The 27,490-nt window shown below is 38.4% G+C and overlaps 1 long non-coding RNA gene and 1 pseudogene across 1 annotated transcript; one reads left to right on the plus strand and one right to left on the minus strand.

Annotated features, from left to right (window-relative positions):
- The window catches only part of LOC132644149 (probable carbohydrate esterase At4g34215), a 96,197-nt pseudogene extending 69,011 nt beyond the window's left edge, over nucleotides 1-27,186 (plus strand).
- LOC132599779 (uncharacterized) lies at nucleotides 7,607-10,605 on the minus strand. The gene is made up of 3 exons (XR_009567007.1): nucleotides 10,270-10,605; nucleotides 8,853-8,905; nucleotides 7,607-7,856 (listed from the first exon to the last, which is right to left on the minus strand). It is a non-coding gene; the product is annotated as an uncharacterized LOC132599779 (long non-coding RNA).
- Nucleotides 27,187-27,490: the final 304 nt, after the last annotated feature.

Below are 27,490 nucleotides of genomic sequence, written 5' to 3' on the forward strand. Positions count from 1 at the left end.
AAAGAATATACCAATAGGCTACACCTCCGGAGTAGTGGGGTGCTCTTGTACAACTGCTGAGTGAGCTCCTAAGCGTCTACACCATCTCCCTGTCTACCTATTAACATGAACACAACGTCCATAAAAGAATAGGGCATCAGTATAAAAAATGTACTGAGTATGTAAGGCATGTATGATAACATAATAAGGAAATATAGAAAGCATGGGAAGAAAAGATAAATGTAACTGCTTTCCTCTTGAGGTGGAATCATGCACGCTCACTTTTGCCTTTAAAACATATCACACATACATACATAAGCTCTCTGAATCAATAACATCACTAGCCCGCCTCCGGGCCTCCCACGTCCGGGGTAACCATCTCACGCCGCCCACTAATGGTGCTGCCCGTGCCATATAGACACGGTGTAATCATCCATAAGCCGCCCACTACGCTCATCGTAGTAGTGCTGCCCAACCGTGTAGGCGCGGTGTAATCTTACATATACATAAGCTAAAGCATGCATGGGAGCTCAAATAAAAGCTATCAATCTATCGGAGGGACGTAAGGTCGGGAACCTTCGATTACATTATGAAACATCATCATCGCTATGCCTCGCCTTGAAAGAACTAGTATCATGAGGTGAGGCAACAACAAGGAATAACATCAACGAATTGTAAACATAGGATTCTCAAGCTCATGAAGGCATCATATCATCATCACTATCATAGAACATATCTCATAAGAAGCTCTTAAGGATCTTTAACTTTCATCTTTAGGGATGTAAGAAGGTCATGGGAATATAGGGAAGAATTCATAATGTAAGAGTCATGCCTTTGAAAGAAGGGGAATAGCCTTACATATCTTTATATCTCTTTAACGCTATCGTCTAATTGTTTGCCTTTCAAGCTCGCGATTCTACCTTCAAGAGAATTTGTACTAAGATTGGACAATCGGAAACATACTTAAGCTTAAGCTAAAGCAACTAAGAGTTGATGACAATGTGGCGACATTTCCTTGGTTTCGACGACTTCTTCCATAAAATAGGACAACTCCAAAACATCAATAAGGACATCCATAATTTTATAATCAATAGATTCTTCAAGTTAAACATTGTTTACTTCTCAAATCCACCTTCAAAGTGATCTATAACCATAACTATAATACAACACCCTATTTATCCTCATATAATACTCCTTTAACATCATTTTTTTCTATTCACCACAAGATTATACTCATAACATGTCAAGAAATATAACTCAAGTCAAGTTGTGATTCAAGAATATCACTACTTCCATATTTGAACTCCATACTTTATTTCCTTCCATAATCCAAGTGTTATAACCACTCAATATTCTTAATAACATGAATTGAATATAAAACTCACTTTTGATGATGTAAGAATGGACTTTGGGTGACAATACTTCATGTGGAGAAAACCCCACTTCAATACAAAAGGACTTCTTGATCTCCACAAACCCTAGTGAGCATCCATACCCTTGATTTTTACTAATTCTTGGGGTTTAATCCTTGATTTCCCTTGGGTATATGATAGTATGGTGTGAGGAGTGTTCTAGAGCTTCCAAGACGTAGAGAGAAGGTGAAATATGAAAATTATGGACAAAGGTCGTCTATTTATAGCTGAAACCAGAAAATTCTAGAGAGGCGGTTCGACGGCCGGGTCGACGGTTCCGTAGACACATCGACGATCCGTCGACTGGCTCTGTTGACTCACGCCTGCAAATACCTGGTCACAGAAATGCAGGGATGGTACACATCGACGGTCTGTCAACTGCAGACTTTTCCTGATTTAGTTTAGATTTCGCCGATTCGATCCGTTCAACTTATAGTCCTGTAAATTACCAGGAATACATGCTAGTACACTTGTACACGGGATGCCTTAACTTCCTCCAACGAGCTCTCCTCTCTCTCCTCAAGTGTCTTTGGAATCTTAATTAGAATCATTAAGTATCCGTTCTTACTTGTAAGGACACCATAAACAGCATAACTTGCGTTAGTCTATCTACCGCGCAACAACTCAAAATTTCGAGGTGTAACAAGTCTTTCATCACATATCTTTCGAAAATCAATTTGAAATTCTAATGGAAACCTAAATAAAACTATGTAATGCATTTCCCCTACGATTGGAAAAGTCCTTTACTCTCCTGGTTGAATAAATGCTATCGTAACCTTTGGAACTCCCAATATCTAGAAAATTGTCGTAACCACAAGTCAACACATGCAACTGCCTTTCATTCCTAGCCCCGAGGTTCCTAATGGTAGCAGAAATGTCTTAGTCGCAATTACCTATAGATACTTCAATTATTGATTTTCTTAAAATCCCCGATTGTCGACCATTAGATGATATCTGTCATGACCCAACAAGAGGGCCATGACAGGTACTCGGAGCTAGCCTTCCGAGCACCATTTGTCATATTTCTTCCAATCTATCTCGGTGGACCACTTTTCTAATTATCAAATAACTCAACCTGAATATATGTCATTCTAAAAAATAAAACTCGTTACGAAGCACTCTTAGATTCCACCTCAAACATATATATGAACAAGCCTGCAAGGCTACAAAATGATATACATAATATACACTAATAATGTCATGAAATATCTACTATCCACACATGTCTACGTGCCTCTAACTAGAGTACTGAAAATCATATGGATGGGACAGGACTCCGCCATGCCCCAAATATAAACACAAAAGAATATACCTATAAACTGCAACTCCGGAGTAGTGGAGTGCTCCTGTACATCTGCTGATAAAGCTCCTAGGGATCTGGACCCTCTCCTTGTCTACCTGCGGGCATGAACGCAGCGTCCACAAAAGAAAAGACATTAGTACGAATAATGTACTGAGTATGTAAGGCATGAAAAATAACATAATAAAGAAATAAAGAAACGTGAACTGACTGCCTCTTAAGGCGGAGTCATGCATGCTGACTTTTACTTTTAAAACAACATCATAACATATATATATATATATATATATATATATATATATATATATAAACTGCCCGACCATATGGGTGCGGTGTAATCATCATTAGCCTGCGTCTGGGCCTCCCGCATCCGGGGTAACCATCTCATGCCGCCCACTAGTGGTGTCTACCCATGCCATAAAGGTACGGTGTTATTATCATTATCCATAAGCCGCCCACTACGCCCACCGTAGTGGGGTCTGCCCGGCCAATTAGGCCCGGTGTAATCATACATAAAAATAAGCATGCATGAGAGCCCAATTAAAAGCTACAATTCTATCGGAGTGAGGTAAGGTCGGTAACCTCCGATAATCTTATGGAATCATCATCACTATATCTCATCCCGAAGGAACAATTCACAAGGTGAGATCAGTAACAACGAATGAAATCAAGGAATTCATGAAATAACTTAATAATCTCACAATAGCATCAAAACCATAAGCTTTGGAATTTCTAGCATTAAGATCATCATCATCATGTTCAACATAGAAAACATCTCATTTTTGGTATCATAAGAAGCTTTTAGGAATCAAGAACTTCTAGCGTTTGGGCATAAGAAGGTTATGGAAAATATGGATAGAATTATAACATGGGAATCATGCCTTTGAAAGAAAGGAACTAGCCTTGACATACCTTTTGTCTTCTTAATGACTAAACATTCTCCTTCCAAGCTCGCGACTCTACATTCAAGAGGATTCGTACTAAGGTTAGGTCATTGAAAGCATGATTAAGTTTAACCTAAAGCAACTAAGGGCTATCGGAATTCGGGGAGCATTTCCTTTGTTTCATTGACTTTCTCCATATAATAGAAAATTCCCAAACATCAATAACAGCATCCATCATATCATAATCAAGAGGCTTCTTTCAAGTTAAGCACTGTCCAATCCTCAAAACGCCTTTTTAAGGTCATTCATAACAATAGCTACAACACAACACCATATTCACTTACATACAATACTTCCTAAACATCATTAGTACCCCCCCCCCCCCAACAATATTATGCTCATAGCATACTAATAATCATGACTCAAGTTAATTTACTACTAAAAAATATCATTAAATCCATATTTGAGATTCATCTTCAACTTTCTTCCCTCATCCAAGTTATCCAACAACCAAATACTCTTAATAACACGAAATAGATGTAAAACTCACTTTTTATCATATAAGGATGAACTTTGGGTTAATGTATTTCACTTGAATGAAATCCCAACTTCAATACCAAAGGAAATCTTGAATTCTACAAACCCTGGTGAGTCTTCCCACACTTGATTCTCTTAAATCTTGCTAATTAATCTTTGATTTCTCTTGGGTTGAGTTAATATGATAGGTGGAAGGTTCTAGAGCTTTCAAGACTTGGGGAAAATGTGGAAAATGGAAAATAATAACAACGGTCATCTATATATAAAAAGAGAAAAAAGTGACCCGACCCGACTATACGGCCACTTATACGGTCCGTATAATTTTATACGGTCATATAAATGGTCATATAATCCCACCATGGGATAACACCTCTCTAGAATGGTTATATGGACCATTATACGGACTGTATAAGTTATACAGACCATATAAGTGGTCGTACAACCCATTTTTTCGGAACTTGCTCTCGTTGATTTATTTGACTTCCAATCCTTGTGGAACCTTCTTGGCACTTGTATAACACTTCATTAACCATCTGAGGAGCCCTATAGTTCCTTCTCAAGACATTGCTAAATAAACATTATCTTGATTGATGCGAAACCTTCCCAAACACAACTTACATTTCACTTCCTTCGATGAATTTAGTTCTACCGAGTCATGTGACTTCAAAATCTTGTAGTACGCACTTAAAGCACTTAAAGCTATCAAATACTCCCCTTAAATTCATAAGGACTTCATGTTTACCTTAACCTAGCGTTAGTCTATCTATAGCACAACAACTCAAAATTCCCGAGATGTAACAATATCCCATAGTAATTGCATATAACATAAAGAGTTCCAGCAAGATGATCCTCATACCTGTGACCGGCCTGTCCCGATCCTGGTCTTAGATACTGTAAAGTTAAATATCCCTCTCATCATCCTCCCACCATCTACTCGTCTGACCCTTCTCATCTCCCTCATCATAGTCCGAAGGATATGAATACTCTGGTAACTCTTGATTAACTGAAGGCCAAGACTGAGGGTTAGAATACTCCGTAACGCTTACACTTGTGGCTGCTCTGAAACAATGTGCCGAGTATGTAAGGCAAAGGATAACTGAAACTGAACTGAAACAATACAATCTGGAGGACAAAGAATGCCCTGAATATCTCATCTGACCTGTCTCATATGAAATGCAATATAATGCTATTACATATATCACTGACCAAGTGGCCAGGCAACTAAAAAATATCACTGACCCGTTAGCCAGGCAATCTGTCTCACTGACCCGTAGGCCAGGCAATCTGTCTCACTTGTTATATCCAGTATTTTGTATATTCGGATATTTCAAGATAATTGCGAGAAGTTAAGGGCCATGATATATTTTTGATCTTGTTTAACACACAAGTTGTTTATGAAATTTTTTGATGTGGAAATATTAAGAAAGGCTAGGGGTAAAAAGGGAAATTCACGAGGTGGCTCATGGAAATATTAAGGAAAACTTGGGGTTAAAAGTTGATTTTGGAAAGTTAATAAATCTTGAACAAAAAGGGACAAGTGGCCGTGTAATAGAGTGTGGGCCTTGGCCCACATGGATACATTATATAATTAGATAAAAGATGACTAATTCATCACATTTATCATCTTCATCACTTAAGAAGTTTGAAGAAACTTGGAGAAGAAAAAAAAAAAGCCATATTCGGCCAAGGTGACCAAAAATTGAGGTCCAAAAATCTTGATCAAAAAATTATTTTCTCCTAGTAAATCAACCAATTGGAAGGTCCTCTTTAACGTGAAGTAGTTGTTGGAGCAAGCAAAACACTTATTTGTGCACTTTACCACCCTAGCCAAGTTGAGAAGTGTAGTGAAGAAAGGTAAGGTTTAATCCTCTTTTTTCATATGTTATGAATGTTTTGTACATGCTGTAGTGTGTGGAAATGGATGAAAACCATAAAATTTTTGTGTTGGGGTGGTGGCCGAATATGGGCTACTTTGTATGGCAAGGAATGAACTAATTTTATCTAGTATTTGGTTGTTGTCGTCATGGATTCTATGATGAAAATGAGAGTCTAATGATTCAAGTTGAAGTTGAAATTGTTGTGGGCTGTTTTAGAAGCCAACGTGATTTGAATGAAGTCTCTTGTATTTATAGGAGTAATGTTGTTAACGTGTGAATTATTGGTGTAGTTCATGAATTTGAAAGAAGGAAATGTGTTGTTATTGCTAGTGTTGCATTTTGGAGGTTTCGGGTGGAGTGGCATATTGGTTAGATTATTTTGAATATTGTGCAGATTGTTTAAAGTGTTCTTGAGTTTTGTTTGAGTGGTTTCGGATTAGTAATTGAGTGTGCGAGCATTGGTGTTAGCTTGATTGTATGTAGTTGAGGTGAATGTAAATGAAATGTCGTCGAATTATGTAAAAGGGAGTTGCTAATGTTAGAATGTGTTTTGGATTAATTGTTGATGTTGTTAATATGGTTGTTGGTATTGTTGTTGATGATTTGGCCGAGTTGAATTCTCGGGGTTGTTGAATTTACAGGGGAAATGCTGCCCAAATTTATGTAGACAAGTGCTAGCTTAAGATTGAATTCCTAAATACTTGTAGCTAACGTTTGGTATTTAATGACGTTATTGTAGATCTTGGGGAGCCCGAGACTTGAGTTGGGATTAGCTTAGGAAGCGGGCAAGGTATGTAAAGCTTACCTTTCTTTCTTTTGGCATGCCTTAGATGCAAATAAGATGTGATACAAACCTCGGGGTAACTCCTTTCATAAGATCCGAGCATGTCGACGATTTTTATTCACTTCTTGATGTTACACTCCTAATTTAGTCGAACTATGGTCCTTAGATCTTTTGTATAATTGGATAAAGAACGTGTATACAAAATTTTTGTTCTTAAAGGTCTTCTGCCGAATAATGTCTCTAACTTTCTTAGACGAGCTCGGATCGCTCCGATACGTTCTTAGGGAGTTCTAAAGCGAATTATGTTTGTAACTTTCGTTGGCGGGCTCGGATTGGGTTGTTACTTGTCCGTGGTCCCCGAGACTTACCTTTGTATAACTCTAACGACTTTTGGAGGGATTTCACTTAATTATCGCCTTAACCCTCGAGTGTTGGTTAGTTTACTTATTTGTTGAGTCCAAAATAATAATATTTTTAAATTGCATATAGTTTCTCACTACTCTGCTCGTGCATACTGCATTTACATCTTTCGCCGAGTCCCGGGCCAGTTTTTTCATCGTGCGCACTATGTTATATTCGGCAGTATGATGTGTTACGTGTCACGACCCAACCCCGTAGGCCGTGACTAGTGCCCGAATTGGACACTCATATTGCCTGTTAACTGTAATCATTTAACACTAGCATGTCACGAACTTATTTGTATAAACAGGTAGGGTGTTATTTTTAAAGCTGTCAAAATTTTGTATGTCGTAGGCACCTGAAGAATTAAAATTTTTAAACAACAACATATATATATTCCTACGCAAGCCGACAAGGCTGCCATTACGAATGGGTACGCCCCAAACATATGTCATAATCATAAAACGCGTCAACAACCATAAACAGACCCACACAAATGTCCACAGACCTCTAAGAGTAATGACCGTATCATATGGCGGGACAGGGCCCCGCCGTACCCAAATAAACTCATATGAATTCAACATAAGGGAGTTATACCACAAGCTAGGCTCCGGAACAAAGGAGCAGTCAAAATAGCTGAATAAGTGTCCTAAGCTGGCGGATCTCCGAAATGAACGTCTGTACCTGCGGGCATGAACGCAGCCCCCCGAAGAAAGGGGGTCAGTACGGAATATGTACTGAGCATGTAAAGCATGAAACATAGTGATAGACTCATACTGAGATAAGATGTATAGGACTCAATGCAACTAACAGAATTTCATAAAGACTTGCCTTTGAACATATTTCATCTGTATCATTCTCATATCAATGTCAATATAGTGTTTTATAATCAAAGCTGCATAATCATTCTGTATATAACATATATACGTGTCCCGGCCCTCTAGTGAGGGGCTCGATAATTAAAATCATAGTATCATAAACATGCACATAGACGTGTCCCGGCCCTTTCGTAAGGGACTCGGTAATAAGGAATATATATGCCCTCCTGGCCACCATCTCCATATCATCATATCATCACATCATCATATCATCATATATATATAACGTGTCCCAGCCCTCTAGTGAGGGACTCGGTGAATATAGTCATAGAATCATAAACATAAACATATACGTGTCCCGGCCCTTTAATGAGGGACTCGGTAATAATATAGTAGATGTGCGCACGAGAACGTGTCCTGGCCCGGGACTCAGTGAAGGATATAGCGGTAAACACGAGCAGAATAATAAGCAACCACATATATGCAATGCATCTTTTGAGACTCAATAGATAAGCAACTAACCAGCTCTAAAGTATTGGGATAATAATCATATTCAATTCTTTTCAACTCTCATTATAAGCCATAGCAAGGAACGTTTCAGCTTTCATGTACATGTATCAATTTTCATGATGTAGCTTTTGAAAATCAAGTATACTTCTATTCATGCCATTCTTTTAAGAGTAGGAACTTTTATACATCATTCATTAGTCAATCATGTAGTAGGCTCGTGACAATAGCATTAAGGAAATATAGAATCATAAGTCATGCATGGAACTAGAGAATAGAATTTACCCCAAGGTTCATATCATTTCATACTTACGTCTAGGACATGCCAAGAAAAGAAGGAATAAGCTTTACATACCTTTAGCGTTTAGTTGTATTCTAACTTGTACTTGCTGCCCAAATACACTTATCCTATATCAAGATATCAAGAGCTACAATTAGTCTACAAGGGAATTCAATACGTATCTTAACGTTAACAATCCCTTTCAAACATTTCGACCACGTTTCGTTCGCATTCAAACCAACTACATACAACCAATCCAACATCAATAATCATATGTTCAATACCAACCCGGACAACCCACATAACATTCCAAATATCCCACATTCACAACATTCCATAACGATTCACATACGGCTACTACATTCTCAAGTTACTCCTAATAATCCGTAGCCTTAACGTTTTCGTGTAACAACTTTACAACAACCCAAACAACGTAAATACAATATAGATTCTTAACTATCATTAGTATTTCCAATTTATAGAAGACAGCATGTCAAAAACAGTTCCTAACAACAACACGCCCAAAACAGTCCCTAACCAATCAACACGCCCAAAACAGTCCCTAACCAACAACATAAAGGTGCCCGGAATTCTTGCAAACGTTTACGAACATACCAAGCAAACCACATATGATTCTTACACATTATTTCATGTCTTCATTTCATATAATTTCAGTAAAATACGACCAGCAGTCACAAGATAAATATATCACCAAATTCGTACGCAAATAGCTACATTGTCGACACTAAAACCTTACAACGACAACAACATGTTTAATGACATTACTTTCATGATCCTTGGAACTGTTTTAGCATCATTTACATTCTTATAACAGCCCACAAATCATTCCAATTTCGACCTGAATCATTGCACTTCACTTTCACTAAACGTTCACAACAAGAATCAACACTCAACACATACAAATTCACCTCTAGCACTAAAACAGTCCACTGTTTTTGGACTGCTCGTATGCTTCAACATAATTCATTTCTTTAACACCTTAATTCACATATTCAACATGCATACAATACACCACAATGTCCATAACAAAAACAATCAAAAGGTGACACAAAACAGTCCCTAAATCTCCCCTAAAACAGTCCCTTTTTCACGGCTACAACACCCTTCCCACAATTTCATGATTTTTATCCGTTTATCCAACTACAATACATTCAATCCATTTCCAATACATGTTCAAGAAGATAAATCATGACTTCATTAGAACCTTCAACACACGGCTCATTTTAATTTCAAGAAAAACAGTCCAATATCCAACATGCAACATCACAACCAAACTTCTACAATCTTTGTTCATTTACCTATGTTAATACATATTCAATTCATCAACAATACAAGTAAAATGAAATCAACCATGACTTCACCAATACTCATGGCTAACTCTCTACTTCAACTACAACAACAATCCAACAACAACCTTCATGAACTATACATTCAAATCATCATGCAACACAAGAACAATAAACATTCTTACCTTACAACTTGTTCTTCACTTTGGCCGAATCTTCAACCCTATTGAGGTGCTACACCTCCTTGTTTCTTTCCAACAACTACTACACGTTCTTGTACACTAGATGAGGAGTTGATTTGAGGAAGAAAACTGTTTTTTTTTTTTTTTGGTGGTGGAGCTTCCATGGCCGTGGCTCTCTTTCTCTAGTTGGAGAAGATGAGAGCTTCTCTCTCTTGTTCAATTTGTGGCATTGGGAAAAATGAGTTGGCATGCAACTTTTGGTCAACAAAGTTGGATATTTTTCTGCCCAAGGGGTCTTGCACGTTCCCCCAACTGAGCATGGGCAAAAATCTGATTTTTGCCATGTGTTTTTGGGGCCCACACGGCCACAATTGAAAAATTGTGAACATTTAAGTCTTAATCCCCGCTCATCCAACTTGCATCGTCCATATCTCATTACCCCGATATCGTTTTGACAAGCGGTTTGTTTCATCGAAAACTAGACTCGATGAACTTCGTTTTAGGCTTTTGAAACACCTTAAAATTCCTCATATACTAGGAGATATGCCTCCTACAATATAGACTAAAATCGGGTCCGAGATTTTATTGAAGTTGTTCCGATTCATTTCGTTTAACTTCTAATCCTCTTCCAACCTCATGTAACCTCTTATGCATACATATACACACTTGTATACATCAATAAATATCCATATACACATCTCGAAAGGTCCAGAGAATCACAATAACCTTAAACATAATTAGAGAACTCACACAGCTTCAACGAAACTCCAATCGCAAAAGTATGTTCATATATTTTGTCCATCTTCTATATCATTACTAATAATCTCAAATACTTTAAAAGGTCACTCGCATTACCTCATATACATACTCATAACGCGATTTCAAATCCTTTAGGTTACCATGTCACCTCGAGATACTTAAGACAACCATATATATAACGATATTCTTACTAACTCGATTAACTTTCCTTGAACCTTCTTAACTCATTCTTTCTTGTTTTAACACAGTAGCACGGATTATTAGGGAGTGTAACATTACGGTTCCCCGAGTCCCCCACTAGCGGGCCGGGTACCATTTATATATGTTATGGTGTGATGATGTGTTATGTTGCTATGATGTGTTATGGAGACGTTACGGGTATATGAAATCTTCTGGAGTATGATATGATGTGGCGCCAATGACGGGAGGGGCGACCATGTTCCTGAGCCCTATACATGATTTTTACATGCATTATTTGTGTTTCAAAAACAAGCATTTTGGTATTTTTATTCTTGTACTCGTTTTCCATACTTCTTATTTCAGTTGTGATCCTGATTATTGTATTTCACGCTTTATATACTCAGTACCTATTTCGTACTGACCCCCTTTTCTTCGGGGGCTGTGTTTCATGCCCGCAGGTACAGACGCTCGTTCTGGTGACCCGCCAGCTTAGTACACCTATTATGCTGTTTTGGAGTGCTCCCCTTGTTCTGGAGCCAACATTCTGGTACAGGCTTTTCCGTTGTATATATGTATGTATATTCCGGGGTACGGCGGGACGTCCCGCCATATGATACTTTTGTTACTCTTAGAGGCCTGTAGACATGTATGTGGGTCATGGGTCGTTGATGTCCAGTTATGTTAATATGATTTATGTCTTGAGCGGTTCCATTTGCTATGACAGCCTTATCGGCTTTTATGTATATATATATATTTTTGGGGCGATGTGTTTTACGACCGCCTTGCCGGCTTCTGTATGATACATTTGTTTATATGCGACCGCTTGAGACGACGTCTGACCTTCGTATCTGGATAAGCCATTTGTATGCCGATTCTGGTAAGTGAGTGTGTACGGGTGTCCAGCTCGGGCACTAGTCACGTCCCACGGGGTTGGGTCGTGACATCACTGACCAAGTGGCCAGGCTAAAGAAAGATATATATATATATATATATATATATATATATATATATATATATATATATATATGTATGTATGTATGTATGTATATCATGGTATATGCTGAAAAACACTGATATTGTAACATGTCTCTTATGTCTCTCTAGAAACTCAAGGACATAGGAAAGGGATATCGCCCCTCAGAAAGAACAACATTACATTCGGAAACTATGCCACAATATGACAACCTCTACTTTGACAAATCTGTAGTCATAAGGTTCTTTATGCTCCTACCATATATGGAATCATGCAAAGAAAAGAAGGAACACCCTTAACATACCTGGAAGTTCACTTCTCAACTTTCCAACCTACTTCCGATCTCACAATCTACATATAAAACCATTCATACTATTATTAGGCTTATCGTCATATGCTTATATTAAGCCATCAAATTAAACCCTTTTTAGAATCTGCTGATATTCGGACAACATCTCTCCTATATCTTCTACTCCCTCCAATCCTCAAAACAACTCCCAAAGCATAAAAAACATCAACAATTCCATAATCAAAAGATTACATTCAAACTATACTCATTTTAATCCTAAAATTTCTTTTCATAGTCAATCTATAACAAAAACTTCATAAAACCCCTTATACACTCATATACGACAATTCCTTAACATCATTATTATCCCTCATAACAAGATTATGCTCAAAACATACTAATAATTATAACTCAAGTTAATTCACAACTCAAAATATCATCAAATGCATATTTGAACTTTTCTTCCAATTTTTTTCTCCTCAAATCTTAACATAATTACAAAACAAATTCATAAAATGAAATTAAGATTAAATCTTACCTCAAAATTTAAGAACACTTTAATCTTCAAGAAGAGGAGACAAGTGCAGACCTCACTTGGAACCTTAACCACTTTAATCTTCACTTTGATCCTTGGTTTGGGCTTGGAAATATGTTGGAATATGTTTGGAGAGGTTTCTAGGACTTCCTAGGACTTGGGGCTATGTTAAAAATAAAATAAAAATGACCAAAATTGTCATATAGACTTGTAGGAATATGTGTGCATATTTTGGAAGTTGGAGGAATGTTCTAGAGGATTTGGGATATGTTTAAGGGGGTTTGGATATTGGATGAATGTTGTGAGAGGTTCTAGAGAGATGTGGAGATGCGAAATGGTGAAAAATTAAGTGATTTAGGTGACTTAAGGGGGTATACATAGTAGTCCAAATCGGGTTAGGCAAATGAGCCGAAATTCGTGGCCCTTTTTAAGTAGTTTCTAGAATTTCCGTGTAGGTTCGCAGGCTTCTGACAGTCCGATTTAAAAGGCTCATAACTCCTTATTCCGATGTCGTATTGACAAACGGTTTGTTGCGTTGGAAACTACACTCGACGAACTTCATTTTAGGCTCCTGAAACACCTCAAAACTCCTGATATCCCAGGAGATATACCTCTCCGCAGTTGACCCAAAATTTATTTCCAAAATTCTGCTAAAATTTTCTCAAATTTTTGACAAACTCATTTTCTTCAATTTGCTTGATCCCTGAACCTTTAGACACTTGTTTAACACTTGTTAAGAGTATTTATTAACCTTATAAGGGTTCCATGAACTCTCCGAGCTTACGTTAGTTTACTCACGACGCAAACGACGCAATTTTTTTTGAGGTGTAACAGTTGGGACCTATCAGAATTAATCTCTGAGTGGAATTTGTGGAATAAGAATGTGCTTGGGATGGTTTGAAGGGTCTTTGACGCTGTTAAGATAAATTGAATTCAAGGCGGTCCTGAGATGGTCCTTACCTGGTCCAAAATGGTCAATCAATTAGTTAAATAGATTTGTTTAGTGGTAATGATTGTTATACCTATTTTAACTTAGTAATGAGAAGCCCAAATCCTGGAAAATGGTATTAAGAGAGAACTTTAAAGATTAGCAGGTGTGTTAAGTCTGTTTTTGTTTCACCATGTGTGGAAATGCCTATGTATGTGCTATGTGTAGAAAACTCTTTTCTTTTAAGACTGATCACATAACCTCTGACAATTATAAAGATAGGAGAAAAAGGGGACAATGGGAAACCTTGACACAAGTCCATCTAATTTGTCTTTATGAAGCTGTTTTGGTTGCTGCTCCTTCCTGGATTTAGTGAATTGAGTTTCTTTAAAGGAATAAATAACTAGGGCTAAGAAAAGGGTTAAGGATAATGTTCAAGACTTTGTAAGGCTAGAGTAATTGGGATTTGAGTCTATTTTGCTTCTTCATGTGTGAATTGGTCCTAATAGAAGAACATGTATGCTTTTGAGATGTAGCATGGCGCTAAAGAGCAATAAATCATTTCATAATTAGAACCTTGGTTAGTTGCCTTTGAACATTAATCTGAGTTCTTGCTTTAAATGCTTATGTTGGGTCTGCCTTAATGCATGCTTGAAACTTGGCCATAAAATCTTTAAAAGTTTGGGATAGAGTTCAATGAGTTAACTGTGGTAGTTGTGTGATAGAGTTAAGTTGTTCTAAACCTTCCCATGTCCCTTAGTGTTTTCACTCGGGTATGAGGATGAGCTCATAAAGGAGAGGAAAGAGGTCTTAGGATAGTGAAAGGTGAGCCTGGGCATGAACTGGAGGTGATGACCAGTGGAACCCAGGATCCCTTTTGCTGAAAGGAGATTTAGGAAATGGAGATGGGGAGGTGATCATCCCACCTTATCCTGCTTCCCTTTCCTGTCCCTGAGACTCCATCCTTTTCTTTTGGAACTTGTCATGGTCCTGGGACACACAAGGATTTCAGATGGATTAGGCAGACTTAACCATATCTGGGGAAGGGGTACACCTAGTGTTAAATGACCTGCTGTTAATATTTGTAAAATCCAAGTCCTGTTTGCTTTCACTATGTCTCCTAAAAGGCTTTAAAATTTGGGGAATTTGTTTGTCTAAATTCTGTTGTTTGAATTAGGTGTTTTGTAAGGAGGTAGGACTGACAAGTGTATCGGTACTGGTCTAAGTCCATATGACAAGAAACTAAGTGCCAACTTTGTTACTTTCCATTTGCTTTTGTATGTGATCATGTGTCTTTTTTTTTTCTAATTTTCCTTAGCTTGTTCATCCATGACTTGCACCTGGGAATCTGTCTCCCTTTGTTTGTTGTTTGCTGTTATAACGTGTCTTCTTTCTGATGATTAAATCTTTTTGCTTACCAGAACCTGATCATTCCATAAATCTATCTCCCTTTCTTTTTTGTTATTCCTTATGAAAAGATTCTGATTAGACTAAGTATTTGAAGGGCCATTATTAAGGGACAAAATTGTCTCAAGACGGTTTTGACTAATTGCTCACATAACATGCCTATTGAAATGCCTTTTCTTTTACTAAAGGTCTTAAGAGTTCATCTATAAGTTAATTAACAATAATCCTAATTAGCTAACATGTTTGCTATGTGCTTGGGCTTGTAAAAGGGGAGGTAAGCTTTAAAACTACCGGGTTTAAATCTGTGCTCTAAGTCACAGGCTCTGCCAAGGTTTTTTTTTCATTACCTGAAATAAGTAAATACACTGCCTAAGGTCTCAATTTCTTACTGTGTCTTCCCTAGGCCCTTTAGTACCTCTAATCTGGGATCCTAGTGAGCTGCTTATATACTTAGTGTCATTCCTTGCTTGTCTTGGGCATCAGGCCTCTGTGAGAATGCTCTGCCTACTTGCTGAACTGTCCTTTATTCGCTAATTTGATTTTATGTATCCTTGGGTTTGGTGTGAATGAGGCTTATGACATGGTTTGACCCGTGAGGAGTATAGACTCATCTGAGGTGATGCTGGGAAGCTAATGGAACCTGAATATCTTGTAGTGGTTGAACCTGATCTATGCTGTGACTTGAATTAGTTTAGTTACCGTTGAGGATTTTATGAAATGGTCCTGATCCTAGTACAAATGGACAGGTCTGCTTAGTTGAACTTATGCACTTGGAACCCTTTTAGATTGAATTCTAGGATAAATAACTATAAAGATGCAAACCTCCATTTGATCATAAAGGAGGTTGGAAATGAAGCAAGGCCACATGACCTAAGAAAAGCCTTTTAAAGAGGCTTGGGGAAAGGAGAAAAGGAAGGCTAGGAAAAAGCCCAGCCTGGCTCATAATATTTTTCCTTCAGATAAGAGGTCCCATGGCACTTCTGTGGTTTGTGGGGTTGGGTGTTCATTGCCAAGAACTTTGGAACCATATGGATTCTGTTCCCAAGCTTAGTGAGACCCCCTAGGTTAGATTTAGGTGTCCTGGCAAGATTGATTGTGACTTTGACCAAATGAAGAATAATTGTGCATATGTGTTTAAGTTAGAAACAAAGGGGAAGGATTGGTAGAAGTGTAAAACTGGATTTCCCATTTCCCTTGACCTGGTCTGGTCTACTGGTTCCTAAGAATGCATTGGTTACCTCTAGTGGACACCAGGTTTGGTACCACAAAGCTTAGATACAGGAAGGCCTCAGCCTTGCCCCTTTTCCTGTCATGCCCACCTTCTTTGATTGGCTTTGTATGCATTTTCACTGAGAAGATGTCAACCACTTTAAGTTCATTTCATGGTGGTGCATTTTTAGTACTGGCTTGTCTCCTTGTGTGTCACAGTTTGTGTGTATGCACTTTATCATAGCTATGAGTTTTGACTTCCTATCTTTGTTCATCCCATACCTGATACTGCAACTTGTTTTCCTATGACCATGTTGCTTTGTCCTTGTCCCACTTATGTTGCATTGGTAGGCTGTAGATGTATTATCCCCATGACTATGTGTTTTTGTCGTTGCCTCTTGGATTCATTTCAGTTTGGTTTGGGCCTCTTTCATGAGTGTGTGTTTGGCTATACTTTTTGCTACTGCAAGTCCATAAATTGTATTGCTCTGGTTCCTGATTTGCATTATGTTGTGAACCTGGACAGTTATGTGGTGTTTTATCCTGGAATCTGCTTATGTTTTTTTGTGGCCAAATTGGTGTGGGACAAGGTAATTTGAGGTAGGGTCTAGTCTTAGCCTTCCTCGGTGACCAGTCATGCCTGGGGTTCATGAAACCCCTTGGAACTTGTGCAGCATCAGCAATACGGGGGCGACGACTCTCCCTTCCTCTTTGTTACCAAAGACCTTCCAATAGGCCTTGTGGCATATATCTATAAGCATTTGGCATAGCTGCCTTACTTCATTGACTTATAGAATCTGTTTGATGCATATGTACATATTTGATATATGTTATCTTTTTTTTTAAGTATAATCATGATAAGTTCAGAAAATTATAAACTAACCGGTTCCCCTTTTTCTTTTCTCCCTCACCACATGACCACTCGGCTCGGGCCAGGCTGCCTGGCCTCAGGCCTAATAAGGAAAATTCTTTCCTCGAAGATATTGAGTCCATGAAGTCGAATTGAAAAGCTTGGCGTGCAGAAGGCCCAGCCATGGGTAAAAATGGTTGGCTAGGGGCTTGGTATGCCCCTAGTCTTTACATTTCCTTTATTTGCTTCTTGTTATTCTTTCATTTTTGAGCTTTTATGTATTTGTATACTTTTAAAAACTCATGTCATAGTGGAATCCTTATCGTGTGAACTAGTAGTCTTAGGATAATGGTACCTATGCCGTTTAGATTGACTCTAAGTCCCCAAAACCATTTTTTTTAAAAACCCGAATTTAGCGTAACGATTTTAACAACTTAAATAGAGGATTAGTTAAACTATTTGACATGGTTTAATTTTAAAAAAGAGAAAAAAAGGGGTATTTCAAAAATCACAAATATTGTAATGTTATTAAGGAAAAACGGACTGGTTTTCAAAGTTGAAGCATATTTTTTAGTAAAGAACAAGCCAAGTTTTGTTTTCAAACTAAGGCTAAAAAATAAGTGTTTTTTGGATCAGACATAATGACGAAACCTGGTATGTATTGGGCCAAAATCCCACTGATTTCAGCAAAAAAATAATAAGGCCAAGAACTGGCCAGATTTGACACAAAGCAAAAGGGAATTTTCGAGCCAAAGCCCATTCACAAATAAAAGGAGATGATATGGACATCCCAAAGCTTTTAAACACAAAGCTCATTTGGGCCAAAAACGGACAGACCCCTTCGAAAAATATATAGTAGTAGCTACAAAACCCAAACACGAGATAAATTTCATTACTTGCCATAAAACAACGCATTTCCTAAAACAAAAACCTTCGTATGTACGAGTTATTGGATAGAAGCGTTCCAAACGTATTATACGGAAATATGAGTTAAGCATGGACAAAATTAGACATTCAAAATATAATAACCACATATTCTCAAATAACATGTACAAAGATGACAACTTTATACTCATTTTCCAAACGAAATACATCATCCCTATATACAAAAGGGGAAATTATTTTATCCGGATATTATAAATCTGAATCTACGTACCCTATATATAAAGGGAACATATTCATATTATTTTCTCAAAATAATATGCAAATGACAAGATTTTTGTGAGAATAAACACTAATTAGACAGTTCATGCAAATACTCATACTTGAAATTCGAAGGTCAACTGTATAGTACAGATCCTTAATACTGGGGTGCCTAACACCTACCCCAGGGGATCATCAGAACCCTTACCAAGAACTCTGGATTACGAAATATTTTTCACGGTATTTGATAAACCCTTCACCCTTGGTTTTCCTAATTTCCTAAAAATTAGGTGGCGACTCTTTTCAAAAACAAAGTCCGAAAGAGCACCAACGAGTTCACAGTAGCTTTTATGCCTTAACCCGCGTAAAAAGCTTACCGTTACACCAATTATAAAACATTGCTCATGATTAATGAAACAAAATATCCGACAATAAAATAAATAAATAGCAAGTTACATCGCCAAAATCTGAAAGTCATCGTACAATGACTCTAACCAATAATGTATAAAGAAAAGAGATACAGTCTAAAAATAAACATAATGTCTGGGATGACAGAAAGTCATTTGAAATAAAGAAAGATCTTCAGGCGGCATGGAACGGATAGGAGCTCACCCTCTGATCTTGGTAACGATTAACCTCAACTAGATGCGAGGTCTGGAAGATGTCTCTGGCTCAAAATCTGCACTCGCAAAAAAAGGGTAGCAAGTGTAGGTCAGTACAAACAACACGTACTGGTAGGTATCATAGGCCGACTAAGATTAGTATCATGCATACACACATAAAATCAATATAGTAGGTAGACCGACACAACAAACATGAATCACAATAAATATCCTCAAATAATCCTCTTTCAGAATCAATCACCAATTATCAACAATGAAACACCAATGCTCAAGCCGAAAGTAGAAAAATAAACAATAAAATTTCCAGCTCTGTCACATATCTGTACACACATGATAAATGGTATTGTTTTCCCCAAATATCCATGACATGCAGGGGACCCATGGTGTATATGTACCACTCATTCTGGAACGAACCTCGGACCACGAGCTCATAACTAGGCTACATCGTCACCCCCTGTCAAATGTGCCGTAAGAGATGTATATGTTCCATCTCAATCATCATCAATCAACGCCTCATAATCACATCACAAGAATAGCTCAAATACACGTGCCAAATCAACACCAATGAAGTATAATCAAATAACACAAGCCACAGTAAGACTCACAAATAATCTGCTCAATAATAATATAATATGTAGCTATCTCAATTCATCTCTGAAGGGTATTTATGAACACCTCCCTTTCAACAGTTTCAAGAATACAATTCAAGTTTATCAGCCTCAACAATGAAGAATCACTTCACACAATTAAATCATGCAACAAACAACGAACACCAAACTCCAAGTTCGAAGACCTAGACATGCTTTCTCCCATAAATTTTACGACATTTTACGACATATACAATCAACTAATCAAAGTCGAACTCAAGTAAACTGGAACCCACCTCAAAGTAGATTTGAGCAATGAAATCACTTCGCAACGGCCTTTCCCTTTTGTAATTCCTCAGAACATTCAAAGTCTAGAAAGCATAACGCTAAGTAAGTAATGGAGTATTAACTCAATTTATGGGTTCTATAAAAAATTCAACCCTACAAATATGGGTTTAGCCAAAGTTCCTATTTTTATTGGAACCCTAGGTCTCAACAAACAATTTCCATCATTGAATATCCAATTCTCATGCTATGAAGTGATAATCTCTACCCTTAGATGATTAAACAACAATAAATAATAACCCATTAATATTCTAGGGTTTTCTTGGTATTTGTGTTCTACCATTCAATTTCCATTAAGGGTCTTTTGATTGAAACAAGAATCTAATATAAACATCAAGCAAAGAAAGTTGGTGATTAAGACTTACCTTTGATGGAGAATAGTGCCCTAGCCTTAGAAAGTAGCCCCTATGCTCTTGGGAACAGTTTTGGGGATTATGAGAAGTGTCCGCAAGAAATAACTACTTAAACTAGTCATTAAACTTAAGTAGCCTTCATTGCAGCGACCACGGTTTCACTGCAACGAACTCCTTGTAGTGAAGAGGCTCTTCGCTGCAACGAACCCTGGGAAAATCCAACCCTTCATTGAAGCGAACCCCTCTCTCGCTGCAACGAAGGATCATCGTTGTAGCGAGGCCTTTTTGACTAGTGAACACGAAATTTCACAACGTTTTATACTTAGTCTCTCAAAATCATTCTAAGGCCCTATGAACACAAGCAAACAACAAACCAAGTTAAAACACATCACAGAATGACTTGTAAGTCACAAAACACAACATACAACATGACCAAATTATTTAGGTACACTCATTTCTGACCTCGAGAAAGTACTAGCAAGGGTAGAATGATCAAAACACGTATAACGACCAAGGGAGTTGTTACATCAGATATTAATTGAACAACCGTTTGTCCCCGAACTGACAAAAGGGAAGGAAACAAGGGAAAAGGTACCTGACTCAGCGAAAAGATGGGGATAGTTATTACCTATATCTGACTCGTTCTCCCAAGTTGCGTCCTTAACAGGACGATTCTTCCACCGGACCTTAACTTCTGCACCTCCCTATCTAATATAGCAACAGGCTCTTCCTCATAGGACAAATTCTCATCTAACAAAATCAAATCCCAACGAATGATATAGGACCCATCACCATGATACATTTTCAGCATAGAGACATGAAACACTAGATGAACCTGGGGATAAAGATAACTCATACGCTACCTCCCCAGACGATCGAGAATCTGAAACGGCCAATATATCTAAGACTAAGCTTACCTTTCTTCCCAACTCTCATCACACCCTTCATGGGTGAGAATTTCAACAACACTTGTTCCCCCACTATAAACTCAAGATCCCGGACCTTTCGATCCGCATACTCCTTTTGCCTACTCTGAGCTGCTAAGAGCTTTTCTTGAATTACCTTGACTTTATCTAGAGAAACTCTCAACATATTAGTACCCCAAGCTCTTACCTCGAATGCATCAAACCATCTAATAGGTAATCTACACTTCCTCCCATGAAGTGGCTCAAACTGAGCCATATCAATACTCAAATGATAACTATTATTATAAGCGAACTCTGCCAATGGTAAAAACTAGCCCCAATGACCACCGAAGTCAATCACACACGCACGAAACATGTCCTTAAGAACCTGAATCATCCGCTCAGACTGACCGTATGTCTGGGGGTGGAAAGCTGTACTAAGGTCCAACCTAGTACCCAATTCCAAATGCAAATGCTTCCAAAACCGAGACGTAAATTTCGTGCCCCTATCGGATATGATGGAAATAGAAACCCCATGCAGTCTAACAATCTCATGAATGTAGATCTTGGCTATCTTCTCGATTATAGCACCAAACACAGCACCAAACCCAAAGGGGAAGCGTCACAATAAACCAGAAAATCCTTACCCTCCACGAGCAAAACAAGAATCGATGCTATAGTCAATAATGTATTGAGCTTTTCAAAGCTCTCTTCACACTTATCGAACCACTGAAAAGGCACCTCCTTTTGAATCAAACGGGTCAAGTGTGAAGCAACCCCTCCACAAACTAACGATAGTAACTAGCCACACCCACGAAGCTGCAGATTTTTGTCACTGATGTGGGCCTAGCCCAATCTCTGACGGCCTCAATATTTTTGGGATCAACCATAATCCCCTCTTTTGAAACCACATGCCGCCAAAATTCACACTTAGGGAATTTAGCATACAACTCCCTATCCTTCAACAATCCAAGGACAACTCTCAGATGTTTTTCATGATCTTCCCTGCTCTTCGAATAAATCAATATATCATCAATGAATACAATAACAAAATAATCTAGGAATGGCTTAAAAATTCAGTTCATCAAATCCATAAAAGCAGCAGGGGCATTAGTGAGCCCGAAAGATTTGACAAGAAACTCATAATGCCCGTATCAAGTCAATTTTAGAGAACACACATGCTCCTTGAAGCTGGTCAAACAGATGATTAATACGAGAAATACGATATTTATTCCGGATGATGACTTTATTTAAATGGCGGTAATCAATGCACATTTGTATCGTCCCATCCTTCTTTTATACAAAAAGTATAGGAGCGCCCCACGGAGAGACACTCGGACGAATAAAACCCTTACTGAGAAGGTCCTGAAGTTGTTCTTTCAGTTTTCTCAACTCTGCTGGAGCCATACGATAGGGAGGAATGGAAATAGGGCGAGTCCTCGACTCTAAGTTAATGCAAAAATCAATATAACGGTCTAGTGGCATACCGGGTAAGTCCATAGGAAACACCTTTGCAAGCTCACAAACTACAGGAACTGACTTAAATGGTGGAATCTCAGCATCAGTATCACCAATATGCGCCAAATAATCCAAACACCCCCTCTCAATGAGTTTCTTAATGTGAACATAAGAGATAATTTTCTTTAGGGAGGGATTAAGGTTTCCTTTCAACTCAAGTCTAGGTATCCCAGGTATAGCTAAGGTGACGATTTTAGCGGGACAGTCTAGAATCACATGGTAAGGAGCTAGCCAACTCCTTCACAAAATGTTTAACCTTCTCCTCCTCAGTAGGCAAAAGCTGGAGAGCATATCTACCCAAAGAGTCAAATCGGGACTGGTAAGCAGCGACAAAAGAGCTACCCTGCTCAATATTACTGAACTCATCACGCCTCCTGTCCCTCACGGTACAAGGAATATAATTCTCAAGAAAAATATGGTAGAACTGAGTCCAAGTCAACGGAGGCAAATTCGCTGCCCTACACTCTAGAAAAGCCCTCCACCATAAATTGGCATCTCCCATGAGCTGAAAAGTCACAAACTCTACTCCATACTTCTCAACTGCCCCTATCTTATGGATCCTGTCGTGGCAATTAATAATGAACTCATAGGCATCCTCTGCCTCAGTACCATAGAACTCTGGAGGCTTCATCTTAGTGAACCTCCAAAATCGTGGTAGTAACCTGTCATCACCGGTCCTCCCACTGGCCTAGGAAATAACTCAGGTCCTGAGGCCTCATCCAAATGTGGAGCCACCGCTGCGGCATGCTGTTCCCCTGGCGCCTGAACTGGAGCCTAAGCCGAACCACCTGCTCTCGCACCCTGATTACCTGCTGCTGTTGGTAACACACCTGCCTCTGCTAAGCCATTTCAAGGTTTAGCACTCTGACCCTAACATCTGACAGCATTGGAGTAGCACTAATATTTGGCTGAGCTAGTGCTGCTGGAAAATCTTCCACCTCATCTGGAATTACCTGAGGCTCTGGAGACTCAGTGCATTGCTGACCAACCGCAAGAGCCCCACCCCTGGCTGGTACTGGGGTGCCCTGGCCCCTACCTCTGCCATGACGCCTGGCCTAGCCTCCTCCTCCACGAGCTGCGGCCCCAGCGGCCTGACCTCCCCCGCGAGCTACAGCCCCAGCGGCTGGCGCGGGTATCTCGTTAGCTGCAGCTGAAGTGCCGCTCGAGTCCTCACTATCTGTGAGAGAATAGAAAGAAAAGACAGATACCAATTTAAATCATTCAGATACCAATTGGAATCAAGTAGCACGAAAGAAATAAAGAAATTGAAGTTTCCTAGTGTCCCATAGCCTTCCAAAGATAAGTACAGACGTCTCCATACCAATCCACAAGAGTCTACTAGACATGTCCTTGTACGACGAGATCAATGAACCTAAACTTCCAATACCAACTTTTCCACGTCCCCAACAGACGTGAGTGTCACCAATACTAGTCCTATAGTGAGCGAACCCATCCCTTAACCCATTATGGCCAATTTCAATTATTTAATTCAATTATAAAACAGTGCTCACGATTAATGAAATAAAATATCCGACAATAAAATAAGTAAATAGCAAGTGCAGAAATCTAGCTATTACATCCCCAAAATCTAAAATTCATCATACAAGGACTCGAACCAAAAATGTCTAAAGAGAAGAGATACTATCTAAAAATAAACATAATGTCTGGGATGAAAGAAAGATATTTGAAATAAAGAAAGATATTCAGGCAGCATGGTACAGATATGAGCTTACCCTGTGATCTTGGTAACGAATAACCTCAACTAGATGCGAGGTCTAGAAGACGTCCCTGGCTCAAAATCAGCACTCACAAAAAAAGTGCAGCAACTGTAGGTCAGTACAAACAACACGTACTGGTAGGTATCATAGGCCGACTAAGATTAGTATCATGCATACACACATAAAATTAATTGAATCAGCATATCGGTAAAACAAACATGAATCACAATAAATATCCTCAAATAATCCTCTTTCAGAATCAATCACAATTATCAACAATGAAACATAATGCTCAAGCCGAAAGTAGAAAAATAAACAATAAAGTTTTTAGCTCTGTCACATATTTGTACACACATGCTAAATGGTATAGTTTTTCCTAAATATCCATGACCTGCAGGGGTCTCATGGTGTCCATGTACCACTCATTTCGGAACGAACCTCGGACAACGAGCTCATAGCTAGGCTACATCGTCACCTCTTGTCAATTGTGCCGTAAGAGATGTATATGTTCCATTTCAATCATCACTAATCCATGCCTCATAATCACATCACAAGAATAGCTCAAATACACATATCAAGTCAACACCAATGAAGTATAATCAAATAACACAAGCCATAGTAAGACTCACAAATAATCTGCTCAATAATAATATAATATGTAGCTATCTCAATTCATCTCTGAAGGGTATATATGAACAGTTCTCTTTCAACAGTCTCAAGAATACAATTCAAGTTTATCAGCCTCAACAATGGAGAATCACTTCACACAATTGAATCATACAACTAACAACGAACTCCAAACTCCAAGTCTGAAGACCTAGACATGCTTTCTCCCATAAATTCTACGACATATACAATCAACTAATCAAAGTCCAACTCAGGTAAACCGTAACCTACCTCAAAGCAGATTTGAGCAATGGAATCGCTTCGCAACAGCCTTTCCCTTTCGTAATGCCTCAGAACATTCAAAGTCTAGAAATTATAATGCTAAGTAAGTAATGGAGTATTAACTCAATTTGTGGGTTCTATAATCAATTCAACCCTACAAATCTGGTTTTAGCTAAAGTTTCCATTTTTATTAGAACCCTAGGTCTCAACAAACAATTTCCATTATTGAATATCCGATTCTCATGCTATGAAGTGATAATCTCTACTCTTAGATTATTAAACAACATTAAATAATAATAAACAATAGCCCATTAATCTTCTAGGGTTTTTTGGGTATTTGTGTTCTACCCTTCAATTCTGATTAAGGGTCTTTTGATTGAAACAAGTATTTAATATGAACATTAAACGAAGAAAGTTAGTGATTAAGGCTTACCATTGATGGAGAATAGCGCCCTATCCTTAGAAGTCGCCTCTATGCTCTTGGGAACTGTTTTGGGGATTATGAGAAGTGTGGGCACGAAATAACTACTTAAACTCGCCAGCAAACAGGCTCTTCACTGCAACAAACCCTGGGAAAAACCAACCCTTCATTGCAGTGAACCCCTCTCTCGCTGCAATTTCTCGCTACAACGATCTCACTGCAATAAAGAATCATCATTGTAGCGATGCCGTTTTGGCCAGTGAGTATAAAATTTCACAACTTTTGATACTTAGTCTCTCAAAATCATTCTAAGGCCCTATAAACACAAGCTACCAACGAACCAAGTCAAAACACATCACAGAATCACTTATAAGTCCCAAACCACAACATACAACATGACCAAATTATTTAGATCCGCTCATTTCTAACCTCGAAAAAGTATTAGCAAGGGTAGAATGGTCAAAAAACGCATAACGACCAAGCGGGTCGTTACAGTTTTGGTCAAAAAGTTGGGCCAAGATGGGCTTATGATGGATTATAATTTAATCTGCCTAGCTTGACATAACCTCTCCCTATTAATTTTTTTTAATATATGTGATAGCTAATATATTTTGCTCAAGTTATTAGCTCATATTCCTCCAAAGTTCACAAAATTCCTAAACTTCAAATTTTATACTGAATGTTTGGGTTTGAGTTGCATTTTGGCCCCTTGGGTTACACTATTTTGACTCGTTTTGACCCAATAATTCGATGTGCTTTAGACCTTTGGGTCAACATAACCAAGTCATAACTCAACATGTCTAAAATTGGGCAGGTTGGATGGGTTACTAAGAAGTGGGTTGATTTTACCATACCTCTAATAAGTACTTATGCAAAAAGTATTATGCTCATGTATAAATACATGTATAGATAGATTATCATTCTGAATCCACTTACTATAAATCCTCGATTCATCTCTGCAGGCATGCCCTTCGCAAATTCTTTATTGAATAAAACATTGTGTCTTGGGATATTAGGGTTGGTACCTTGTGTGATGGCAGGGAACAAAATAAGTGAATACAAAAAGGGGACTTTCCTTTACAATCAGCTAGTGACGAGAGCCGCAGCTGCTGCAGTGCAAGAATGTGGGGGTGATTACAGCTATGTTGTGGTATCAAGGGGAGAGAAATACAGTGAGACTGAGTGATGCAAATGCTTATAAAGGAAGGATGCATCAATTTTTCACTGATTTGAGAAGTGATCTCGAGTTACCAAAACTTTTAATTATCCAAGTAAACCTTAATTTGTAAACTTTCATTGCAGGAGCCAGCTCTTAAGCAACCAGTTCATTCCAGTGCACTATATTTTCAATAGAGGGCATTGTCACGACTCAAATTATCGATCGTGCGGGCACCTACCTTATTATCACTAGTAGCCGAACCCTTACCCATTAACCTATTAATCACTAACCAATTTCAACTTCTCTAATCATTTATACTCTAACAATCAGTAAATAAGTGAATGAATAAATAGTCTGACGAAGTCATATATAATAAATAATATAAGTGCGAAATCTTAACTATTACACCCTCAAAATCTGAAAGTCATCGTACA

This window comes from Lycium barbarum, chromosome 6 (genome assembly GCF_019175385.1).
Source record: "Lycium barbarum isolate Lr01 chromosome 6, ASM1917538v2, whole genome shotgun sequence".
Taxonomy (NCBI): Eukaryota; Viridiplantae; Streptophyta; class Magnoliopsida; order Solanales; family Solanaceae; genus Lycium; species Lycium barbarum.